Raw genomic sequence first — 12037 nt, forward strand, 5'->3', positions numbered from 1 at the left:
AGATTTTCACAGATACTCACACTTTTGCTTGCAGTGCTTGCCTTTGAAGTACAATTTATGTCTTTGATGAATTTGTGTCTGTGACGGTGCATGTTCTATGCCCTGACCTTTCCAGAGTTGAGTGGTGTAGCTCATTTGATGCCATGTTTCCGTTCAATTTGGGTACGTGTCTCAGTGTTATTTTTGGTTCTAATAGGTGCATATTCTTCACTACCTACCTATTTTGTCCCCTCTTAATGGCCTGTTCTTTAGTTTGGCTTTTTTAAGTGTAGTTGAATTTTGCCTTAGAAAATCTATCATATAGTAATTAATCTTTTTATTCAAGGATTTTTCTGCACTTTTTAAATGTTCAAGTGGGAGCTGCTGTTGCACCTGACTAGGTCACCATTTCAGGTGTTTTTTGGCTATCCTGTTACAATCTTTGGCCTCCATAACGAGTTTTGCCAGTTTTTTTCTTATGCCTTGCCACTAACACACTGATTTTATTTACCAAGCATCTGTCTTTGCATCCTATGTCAGTTTTCACAGGTACAGGTAGGTGTGTTTAGTCACTTTTGCATGTTAGTATGAGATCCAGGTGCCAAACCAAAGTGCAGAAACAAAAACTTTTATTTTCAGCTTCACCAGTAAAAGCGTTAAAAACATACAGTAAATCCAAATATCCCGTCAAGCGCTTTCACCCGGGCCCTCCCAGGCTTTATCAAGACATTTAATTCATTACTAGGCAGCTTCTTTTATATTATTTCTGCCCTACTTAATTACTTGATTGATAATCAATTAGTTATAAATTACACTGCATTTAAAGCAAAAGGATCCTTTTTTATACTAATACAAACTGATAGTGTTAATTCTTGTTGTATTTTTTATATATCATAACTCATCTGTAGTTCATATTAATATTAAATGCATGTCTAAAATTAAACATTAAATAATTATATAATAATTGTCTTTAAAAATACATATTAAAACCATACATTTTAAAAACCATATTAAACAGTATTAAACAGTATGTATACAACGCCTTATGGCAAAAGCAAATTCGATTGTTTTAAGCCTCATAGTCATTTCATTAACAAATTTGCAAATCAATCAGCATATGCAGAACAAAGAATATACAGATACTTCATATTTTAATAACTATAGTACCCCATCCCTTTTGCATATATGGTATGCCTTGTTGTATGTCTGCAAATTAGTTATGCTGCGAACCGCTTTTGACAACAAATATATGTATAAAATGTTTACAAAATGTATGTATGTCTGCACAAAGAACATGGAAGAAGTATGTATGTGACTATACCTTCTTCATTCTTTCTATCCTACTTATGAAAGTGGACATATTCATTTGCCACACTTCGTCGCTGTACTGGGAAACATCATTAGAGTTCAAAGAACTGCTTTGGCAGATAAGATTAGATGCGGCCAAAACTCCAGGTCTAAATGGAGCTATTAGTATTGGTAGCTTGTTAAAAATTAGAAGAGCTAAGCTATAATACAATAAAAATTTAATATATTACAAAACCATTTTTACAATATTAAAAAATGGTTAATAGCAAAGAAAAAACACACAGTTTGGGTCCCTGGCCATATTAGAGGCAGTTAATAGAGGGTTGACCAAGATGTTAGCAACCACAGCCGGATGCAGTACAGCGACGAAGTGTGGCAAATGAATATGTCCACTTTCATAAGTAGGATAGAAAGAATGAAGAAGGTATAGTCACATACATACTTCTTCCATGTTCTTTGTGCAGACATACATACATTTTGTAAACATTTTATACATATATTTGTTGTCAAAAGCGGTTCGCAGCATAACTAATTTGCAGACATACAACAAGGCATACCATATATGCAAAAGGGATGGGGTACTATAGTTATTAAAATATGAAGTATCTGTATATTCTTTGTTCTGCATATGCTGATTGATTTGCAAATTTGTTAATGAAATGACTATGAGGCTTAAAAACAATCGAATTTGCTTTTGCCATAAGGCGTTGTATACATACTGTTTAATACTGTTTAATATGGTTTTTAAAACGTATGGTTTTTAATATGTATTTTTTAAAGACAATTATTATATAATTATTTAATGTTTAATTTTAGACATGCATTTAATATTAATATGAACTACAGATGAGTTATGATATATAAAAAATACAACAAGAATTAACACTATCAGTTTGTATTAGTATAAAAAAGGATCCTTTTGCTTTAAATGCAGTGTAATTTATAACTAATTGATTATCAATCAAGTAATTAAGTAGGGCAGAAATAATATAAAAGAAGCTGCCTAGTAATGAATTAAATGTCTTGATAAAGCCTGGGAGGGCCCGGGTGAAAGCGCTTGACGGGATATTTGGATTTACTGTATGTTTTTAACGCTTTTACTGGTGAAGCTGAAAATAAAAGTTTTTGTTTCTGCACTTTGGTTTGGCACCTGGATATCCTGCTTTTTGAATTTTACCAGTTGGTGCTGTTCCTGTAAAGGAGTTTGGTGTTTGGTTATATGTTAGTATGAGAGCCAATATTTGGTGGGCCCTGAGTATTATTCTGCTTGGAGTCCGTTCATGTCTAAGAAGGCTTGTTTAAGCATTCTGCAACAACCAGATCCAAACCAATTTCAGGAACGCACAGAAAAAAACACACAAATTTATAAAATAAAAATATTTATTCTGTAATAAGTAATTCTAGCACCTCGGTGTCACCACCTTCATGGAATCTCAATTCATTTCTAAAACACACTTTTATATCCTTCAACTTCTTAAACACCAATTAATTAATTATGTAATTAAATACATCAATTACTTAAAGTAAACATTTCCAGTTTAACTCATTATTTAGTCCCTTAGGGACCATTGTATTATATTTCAAAATTTAAATGCATTCTTTATATAATAGTTTTTGTTTCATCACTTCCTCATTTTCTCACATACAATCAATTTGTTCTAAAATAGTAATTTTTTTTTTCTGAAGATGTTCATAGAAATGTTGGAGATATAATACATGAAGAGTCAGATGAAAGTTTCCATTCATGTTGTGAAGAAATGTTTGAATACGCAAATGCTTATTGTAATATTGATACCTCTGAAGTTACAGTAAAGAAGAAATTTATTCCACCATTTGAGAATGAACAGATAGCACATTTTAGTTCAATGATTAATTTTGAAGGGGAAAATATATGTAAGGAAGTCATGAAAAATAAGTCTACTATCAAGTATAATTTAACATGTAAAGAATGGCGTTCTTTAAAGGAATTACAAATGAATGCCAATTTAATAATAAAACCAGTGGACAAGGGCAATAAAACCTGTAATAATGAACACAGTTCAATATTTAAATATGTGTATGGAACACCTTAACAATAGTGATGTTTATGAAATAAGCAATATAGAAAAGTATGAGTCATCTTTAAAAGAATATGATAAATTGATAAACAAGGGCATTAGGTTAGGATATTTTAGAGAATGATTTTAAAGATAAACTTTCTAATAAGCAGTGTGAAATGGCTATATTTTTTTGTTTACCAAAAATACATAAGGATATGTATAACCCTCCTGGTAGGCCCATTATCTCGGTTTGCAAATATTTTTTTATAGAATATGGATTTGATTTTACATAAGTTGTTACTACCTCATGCACAAAAGGCTTTAGCATATATTCAAGATAGTTTTGATTTTTTGGAAAAAAATTCTACAGTTAAATGGAAAGACTAACTATTGGCTAGTAATCAATGTTAAAAGTTTGTATACGTCAATCAAACAAATAGATGGCCTAAAAGCTATCATTCATGTTTTGGGAGATAGTCCTTTGTCCCATTTTGTTACTGAATTAGTAGAATTTTGTTTAAAAAACAACTTTTTTTGTTTTAATAAACAGTTATAGGCAAAAACAAGGCACTGCAATGGGAGCAGCATTTGCTCCCATGTATGCCACTATTTTTATGGCATTTTTTGAAGACACTTTTTTATATCAACAACAGTTTGTGAAAAGGTATGTAAAATCATATTATAGGTTTATTGATGATTTAATTTTTATTTGTGAAGGTGGTTTCAATGAAATTGAAGATTTTATATCACAGTTATATAAAAACCCATATAAATTAAGTTTTGATGGATTTACAACATGGTAATAAAGTAGTGTATTTAGATATGATTCTGGAAGGTAAAACAACTGGAGAAGTGGTGAGCAGAATACATAGGAAGTTTATGGATGGTACACAGTATTTGCATGCTTCCAGCTGCCACGCTCCACATGTTATTAAAGCTCTCCTGTATGGGGAAATTTTGAGGTTGTCCAGAATTTGTTCAGATAAGGACGATTTACAACGGGAAATAAAAACAACTACTAACATGTTTATATGAAGGGGATATGATCCAGTGAATGTAGGCTTGGCAGTTGATAAAGTTATGGGAGATATAAGTATTAAAGGTGAGAAACGAAGGGGCTATACAGGAGAATGTGTTTACAATATCCAAAAAAATGGTAAAATTGATCTGGTGTATTTTGTTTCTACATATAATGTTAGAAGTGATGAATTAGTTATATTAATTAAGCATAGCTGGAAATTTTTAATGCAAGATAAATGTTTATTATTTTACCCAATCAACCTTTTTTCGCGTTTACTAAAGGGAAAAGTTTAAGAAATATGTTGGTTCATGGAAATTTTAGTATGCCAACATTTAATCCCGCTAGACCACTGAATAATATTGGTACAGTGAAATGCGGAAGGTGCAAAATTTGCACTCATATTGTGGAGAAGGAAGAATATATTAATGATTGTAAATTTGATGTTAGAGGTACGTACTCATGTGAAAGTAAAGGTGTTGTATACACTTTGTTTTGCCCATGTAAGTTGTTTTATGTAGGCGAAACGGAGGTTTCACACTAGATTTATGGAACATTTGAGAGATGTTAAACATCAGAGGGAAGACAAAATGATTTCCTTGCATTTTAAACATTGCCATCAAGGCAATGTTAACCTTTTAAAAGGTACTATTTTAGAACAAATTGATTGTATGTGGGAAAATGAGGAAGTGAAGAAACAAAAACTATTATATAAAGAATGCATTTATATTTTGAAATATAATACAATGGTCCCTAAGGGACTAAATAATGAGTTAAACTGGAAATGTTTACTTTAAGTAATTGATGTATTTAATTATATAATTAATTAATTGGTGTTTAAGAAGTTGAAGGATATAAAAGTGCGTTTTAGAAATAAATTGATATTCCATGAAGGTGGTGACACCGAGGCGCTAGAATTCGTTATTACAGAATAAATATTTTTATTTTATAAATTTGTGCGTTTTTTTCTGCGCGTTCCCAAAATTGGTTTGGATCTGGTTGTTGCAGTTATTTTCGTACATTGTTGTTGCAGCTGTTTAAGCATTCTGTCCAATTTAGCTGAATATTCCACTGTATACATTTTTTCCCAGGGAGTCCTCTAAACCTTTAATGGTCTTGTGGCTTTTCTTTACTAGGTTGAGGATCAAGAATAAATTTTGTGTTACACTGCAGAGTTACTTTTTTCATTTATGGTTTAATAATTCTACTGTCTTTGTTTGAAAAGATTTCCACGTTCTCATTTTTCCTAATAAGAGATGAGATCCACAGCTTTCAAACTAGTCTACCAGGTTTGGCAGTGTTGCATGAAGCCCATTCAGTTTTTTGTAGCCCAAAGTTTATTGCCAAATCTATAACTCTCCTTCCATATGCTCCTATTGTTTATGGAGGACCTGTAACATTGGTTGTACTTCACTTGTTCCAGGCTGTAGAAGGTATTTGGCCTGTTTTCATTTCCCTCACTTGATTGTTATTTTTCAGTAGTTGCCAACATGCTGGCATGGAATATATATTTTTTTAATGTAGGTTATATTTACAGATGTGAAGTTGTTAAATTTCACCGTTTATTCTCACTGATGGGTTCGGAGCCGATCCTCGGCTCCAACACGGTTTATAGCAAAAGCTCAAGGTTTGCCAGTAGCTCGAGATCAAGCCCCTTATCCCACGATGCACTGCTGGAATTACCTCAGATCTAGTTTGCCACGGCAAGAGATCTCAGTGATCCAGTCAGCTCGGACCATATTTTGCTTAAATCGCAAGTTTAAAAATTTCTTTCTTTTATATATATATATATATATATATATATATATATATATATATATATATATATATATATATAATTCTCTATCTAGTCTGTGTGTGTGTTTCACATTAAAATACTGTAGTTATACATAGGTTAGATTGTAGTAGGTAGTGCCCTGTGTTGGCTTAGTTTCTTAGAGTATTGGGCCTTTTGTTAGCCCTATTTAGATTTAACAAATTTCTTCTTGTTATTAGTACTTTTTTAGTGTGGGCCTAGTTAGCCCTGTATTTAACCTCTGCAAGTTATTTATGTGGTGTGCCTGTTTCAAACTTTGATTACTCTTTGAACATGGATGAGAGGGAGAAGTCTCATCCCAAATCTGGGTTTAAGAAATGTCCAGATTGTGGACAGAAAATGTCCGTCACTGACGGGCATGTCCAGTTTGCTTACTGTCTGGGGGCTAAACACCTCCAAGACTCTTGCAGTATTTGCCACTCTTTTTCCTCTAGGGTACTCTTAGAGAGAGGGAGAAAACTTATTGATAGGGGGTTGCTGCACCATACTTTCTCTGAAGCATTGGGTAGCCAGGAAGGTGCTAGCACTTCCTCAAAATCATCTAAATCTTCTGGAGATTCTTAAGTTTCTAAGAATGCAAAAAGAATGGAAGGTACAGGGTCATCAGTTCCACAGTCTTTGGAACAGTGTGTCCCTTTGGTTCAGAGCCAGCTCCCAGTCTTGGAGCCGATCTCTGAGGTTCCCTCATTTCCTCTGCTCCAGTCAGCACTTTTGGTGCATTCCTCGAAGTCTTTGGTCGGCCTCTCAGATATGGATATGGATCGGCTAGTGCAGAAGCTTCTACGGGCACCAGGACTTGCTAAATTGTTGTTGGCCCGACCCTTTCGTCGGAGCCGAAGACCATTGAATGGGACTTGACTACTCCTCCTCTGAGCCATACTGGACTCTCGGAGCCCGAACCGATAGTTGTCGAACCTATGGAACTGAGACCCACACCAGTGTTATCGGTTCCATCTACTCGGACATCCTCAGCGCCGACCGAGGACGCTAGGAGCCGACACTCCTGTGTGGTTCAAGGAGGATAGTCAGACCAATTTGTCGGTGCCGACTCTTCCTCTCGGGGCTTCAGCTCGGATGAGCTCTGCTCCTACCTCTGCCTCGGAGCCCATGGTTTTGGTGCGGGAGGATCGGACGGTCCCTCCGGATCAGTCTACCCCTTCTCGTTGGAGCCATGGTGCTTTCGATGCCATGAGGATAGTCCTGTCTCCTAAGACATCATCGGCATCTGTTCGGGCTTCCTTCTCCCCTCAAGCACCTGTGTCCACTTCTACGTCTACCGGTCCCTCTAAGCGTAGAGACCCTGAGCCTCAAGTAGCCCCACAGGGCGCCCCCTGTTCTTCCGAGACCTCCCCAGATCTCCCCACTGAGGAGGTACCCAGGAAGAGACTTTGCAAGAGGAGGCACTTGAACTCCCCACAGGAGTCTTTGACATCCGACACTGACTTGGATGAGTCAGAAGGGTCCCCTCGATCCCCCTCTGAGGATATCTCCTTTGCGGAGATATTAAAGATCCTGAGTCAGAGGGTGAATGGCAGTCCAAAACCTCTACTGAGGACAAGTCAGTGCTCTTGAAGTCTTTTGGGTCTCAACCTTCCACTTCTTGGGTGTTTCCGCCTTACGATGAGCTCATGGAGCTGATCTCTCGTAAGGCGTGGGAGTCACCGGAGACCATGGAACCTGTCCCTCGGAAGCCGAATAAGTTCATCTCTGCCCCAGTGGACAAAGCCTTTTTGACCAAAGGAGTGCTTGTTGATACCATGGTGGTAGCTGCAGCCACCAAAAAGGAAGTGTCTGAAACATCCGCATCTATCCATCCTCCTAACAGAGATTCTAGGATCATGGATAGATATGGGAAACGCATGTTTAGTTCAGCGACTTTTTCTCTGCAATCGAATTATTTAACCCATTTCACGAGACTACAAAGAGATCTCCAGAAAGAGCTAGGAGATTCTCTCCAGGTTACGGTAGCTGCAGGGGTTGCCAACAAAGTCAGCACACACCTCGCTACCCTAAACTCGGCTGTGAACTCGTCCATGCGTCTCGTATCTTATGCAGCTGATGGTTTGAGTAGAACTGCTAGTTCAGGCATTGCTCTGCGGAGACGAGCCTGGATGCGTCTATGTTCCTTTGCGGAGCCCTTTAAGTCTTCCTTTATCAACACCCCATTGGATGGCTCATCACTGTTTGGGCCTAAAGTAAAGGAAACTTTAACCAGGTGTGAGCAGGAAGGCAAGACCCTATCTGCTGTTGGAGTCTGTTTTTCTACCCCTACTCGACCCTATCCCAAGGGCCGTAAGGGTGGGAAAATGTGGTTCCGAAAAGCACAGGGACCCTTTCAGGACACACGTGGAGAAAACCCCCTCTAGAGGCAGAGGAGGGGGTTATAATGGAAGGTGCCACCCGCGCGGCAGAGGGGGTCAGCAGCAACCAGGTGACAGAGGCCAGTTCTCTGGTCAGCCCTGCCAGTGCTCCTGAAAGGAGGCCCGGCTTGTCAGGCTCTGGAGGCAGTCGGGGGTTGCTTATCTTTGTACCCAGAAGCCTGGCTAAACTTAACGTCAGATACATGGGTACAAAGTATCATTTTCAGAGGATATTTCACACCGTTCCCTTCCCCTCCCACTCCTGTAAACAGAGTCCCAGATGTTCCACCCAGTCTCAGGGAACAAGCAGTCGTAGAGGTCCACAAATTGCTAGAAAAAGAGAGTCCTCCAACCAGTCCCAGCAGACCAAGTTGGATTCGGAACTTACTCAAGATTCTTTTCGGTACCAAAGAAAACAGGGGACTGGAGACTTTTATCTTGTACCTCAGCAGACTCGACCAATTCGTAAAGAAAGAGGAGTTCCGAATGGTCACGCTTCAGTCCATTCTTCCCTTCCTAGGGAAAGGCAATTGGATGTGCTCCATAGATCTCAAAAACGTGTACTATCACATAAAGATGAACAGATGCTCCAGGGATCACCTGCTTTTCCAGCTGGGAGCTAATCATTACCACTTTCGAGTCCTGCCCTTTGGTCTCATTACATCCCCCAGAGTCTTCACCAAATGCATGGCAGTGGTCACGGCTCACCTGAGGCGTCTAGGATTCCAGGTGTTTCCATACCTAGACTTGGCTCTTCACCGCTACCACCAGGCATCAATTGACTCTGGCAACGCAATGTACTCTGACACTCTGCCATCCATTAGGCATTACAATCAACTTTGAAATGTCTGCCTTATCGCCATCGCAGCATACCGTTTTTATAGGAGCAGAGTTAGATACCTCAACCACCACTCTGTCTCTTCCAATCAAAAGAGTTTCACTTCTTCGCCAGCACGTCAACTCACTGGTGTCAAAGAACAAAGCTACAGCAGCAGAGGTCTTGAAGGTGCTAGGTTTGATGGCGGCAGCAATCCTGGCTGTACCACTCGTAAGGATGCATATGCAAATCCTTCAATGGCTCCTCTTCGCTCAGTGGTCTTACCAAAAGCTAACGATGCACCACATGATTGTCATCACAGATTCTTGCAAGAGAGACCTTCGGTGGTGGTTGACGTCTCTTCGTGTCACAATCGGAAGACCCTTTGACCCCCACCCCCCCCCCCCAGTAGCCACTGTGACCACGGACGCTTTCCTGATAGGGTGTGTGTGTGTGGGGGGGCATTTTCAGGGAAAGACTACCCAAGGCACATGGACGGATCAAGAGTTACATCTGCATATCAATGTTCTGGAGTTGAGAGCGGTACTTCTGATGTTGCAGTACTTTCAGGACTCTCTTCCTCTAGGAACAATTGCAATTCAGATGGACATGTCAGTGGTCTGGTACTTGAACAAGCAATGCGGAACCAAGTCTTACCCCCTTTGTCGAGAAGCCCTCAGGATATGGCAATGGGCTGTGTCGTCCCAGCGGTTTCTGTTAGCAATGCACATCCTGGGGAAATCCAACATGATCAGGACTCTCTTCCTCTAGGAACAATTGCAATTCAGATGGACATGTCAGTGGTCTGGTACTTGAACAAGCAATCTGGAACCAAGTCTTACCCCCTTTGTCGAGAAGCCCTCAGGATATGGCAATGGGCTGTGTCGTCCCAGCGGTTTCTGTTAGCAATGCACATCCTGGGGAAATCCAACATGATAGCGGACAAGCTGAGCAGGGCAATACTGTTGCCTCACGAGTGGTCTATCAACCAACAAGTTGCGGATTTGATTTTCCACAAATGGGGCCAGCCTTGCTGCAACCTCTTTGCCAGTCACATTAATACCAAATGCAGAAGCTACTTTGCCCTAATACCACTTCCAGGACATTCCCTGAGAGATGCACTCATACTCGATTGGCCCCCGGGTCTCTCATATGCATTCCCACCTATTCCATTGATAACAAGGGTTTTACAGAAAGCAAAATTGCTGGGAAGGACCGTTATCCTCATCGCCCCGTACTGGCCTCGACAGATTTGGTTCCCCTTCCTTCACCATCATCTGCTGGAGGATCCATGGATCCTGGACCCAGTTCCGGACCTTCTGACACACCCGTCAGGGGACCTCCATCCTTCACTGCAGTTCCTAAAGCTGATTGCTTGGCTAATCCACTTCCCCTAATTGTCAGGCTTCATTCACTCGCAGATGGTACAAGACAAATCTTTTTGTCTTCTCACAAGCCATCCACCAGGAAACTATACTGCAGTAAGTGGAACAGGTTCTCAATTTGGGCCAATATACAGAAAATCGACCCTTTCCGAGCTCCTCTATCATCTATTTTAGAATTTTTGACAAAGATTTTTAAGGAAGGAGCAAAGGAGCAGCAGCTGCCACAGTTAGAGTCCAGTTAGCCGCCATATCAAATTTCCACCTTGGATTCAATGGGTTAAATGTTATGTGCCATAAGTTATCCAAGGCTTTTCTTAAAGGTGTTTTTCACATGAGACCTCCTGTCAAAATCCCTTATTCTCCTTGGGATTTGAATTTTATGCTGTCTCGAATAATTCTTCCCTCCTTCGAACCAGCATCATCTTGTGATCTCAAATATTTCTCCTGGAAGACTATATTTCTAGTGGCCATTACTTCTGCCCGCAGAGCGTCAGAACTTCAAGCATCATCTATCAGACCTCCTTACATGATTTTCCATGCTGATAGAGTATCTCTCAGAACAAACCCTTCCTTTTAGCCTTAAGTCTGTTCTGAATCAAATATCAATCGGGTCATTGAGTTGCCAGTCTTTTTTCCCAACCACTCTAACAAATTGGAATACATGCTGCATAAACTTCATGTACACAGACAGCTCAGATTTTATCTTGATAGAACTAAGGATATTAGAAAATCAGATCAACTTTACGTATCCTTTTCAGAGGCCAGAAAATGTAATCCAGTGGCTAAAACAACCCTATCTAAATGGTTATCAGATTGTATATCCTTTGTTTATGCGAATGCATTCATGCCATTGACACAGACCTAAGGCTCATTCTACCAGAGCCGTTTCTACGTCTTCTGCCTTTCAAGCTAAATTGACCCTTGACAATATTTGTATTGCAGCCAATTGGTCTAAGCCTCATACCTTTATCATGCATTACAAAGTAGATAAGGCTTCCAGGGACAGGTCTTCCTTTGGTTCCACGGTACTGAAAAACGTACTTCCATGAACCACCCAAGCTTGAGGGTGCTAGGGACGCTACCCATCAGTGAGAATAAACAGCGAGATTTAACAACTTCACATAAAGAAGTTATGTTCTCACCATAACGTTCCATGTGAGTTGTTTATCTCGCCTTTATTCTCATGTCCCTCCCTGCTTCCCCCTCCTTGCGGACAGTTGACTTAGAGGCTAGTACCATCCTGGTTATTCAATACTACTTCTTCCCCTTTTGGAAGTGCTTCCTTGTAGAAAAAGAAAAAAGGTATATATACTTG

The 12037-nt window shown here is 39.5% G+C and overlaps 1 protein-coding gene across 5 annotated transcripts in view; it reads left to right on the forward strand.

Annotated features, from left to right (window-relative positions):
• The window catches only part of RAVER1 (ribonucleoprotein, PTB binding 1), a 2969353-nt gene that overhangs the window by 165292 nt on the left and 2792024 nt on the right, over positions 1-12037 (forward strand). The gene's annotated exons all lie outside the window — the stretch shown is intronic.

This window comes from Protopterus annectens, chromosome 9.part0 (assembly GCF_019279795.1).
Source record: "Protopterus annectens isolate FY-2018-M chromosome 9.part0, PAN1.0, whole genome shotgun sequence".
Classification (NCBI taxonomy): Eukaryota; Metazoa; Chordata; order Ceratodontiformes; family Protopteridae; genus Protopterus; species Protopterus annectens.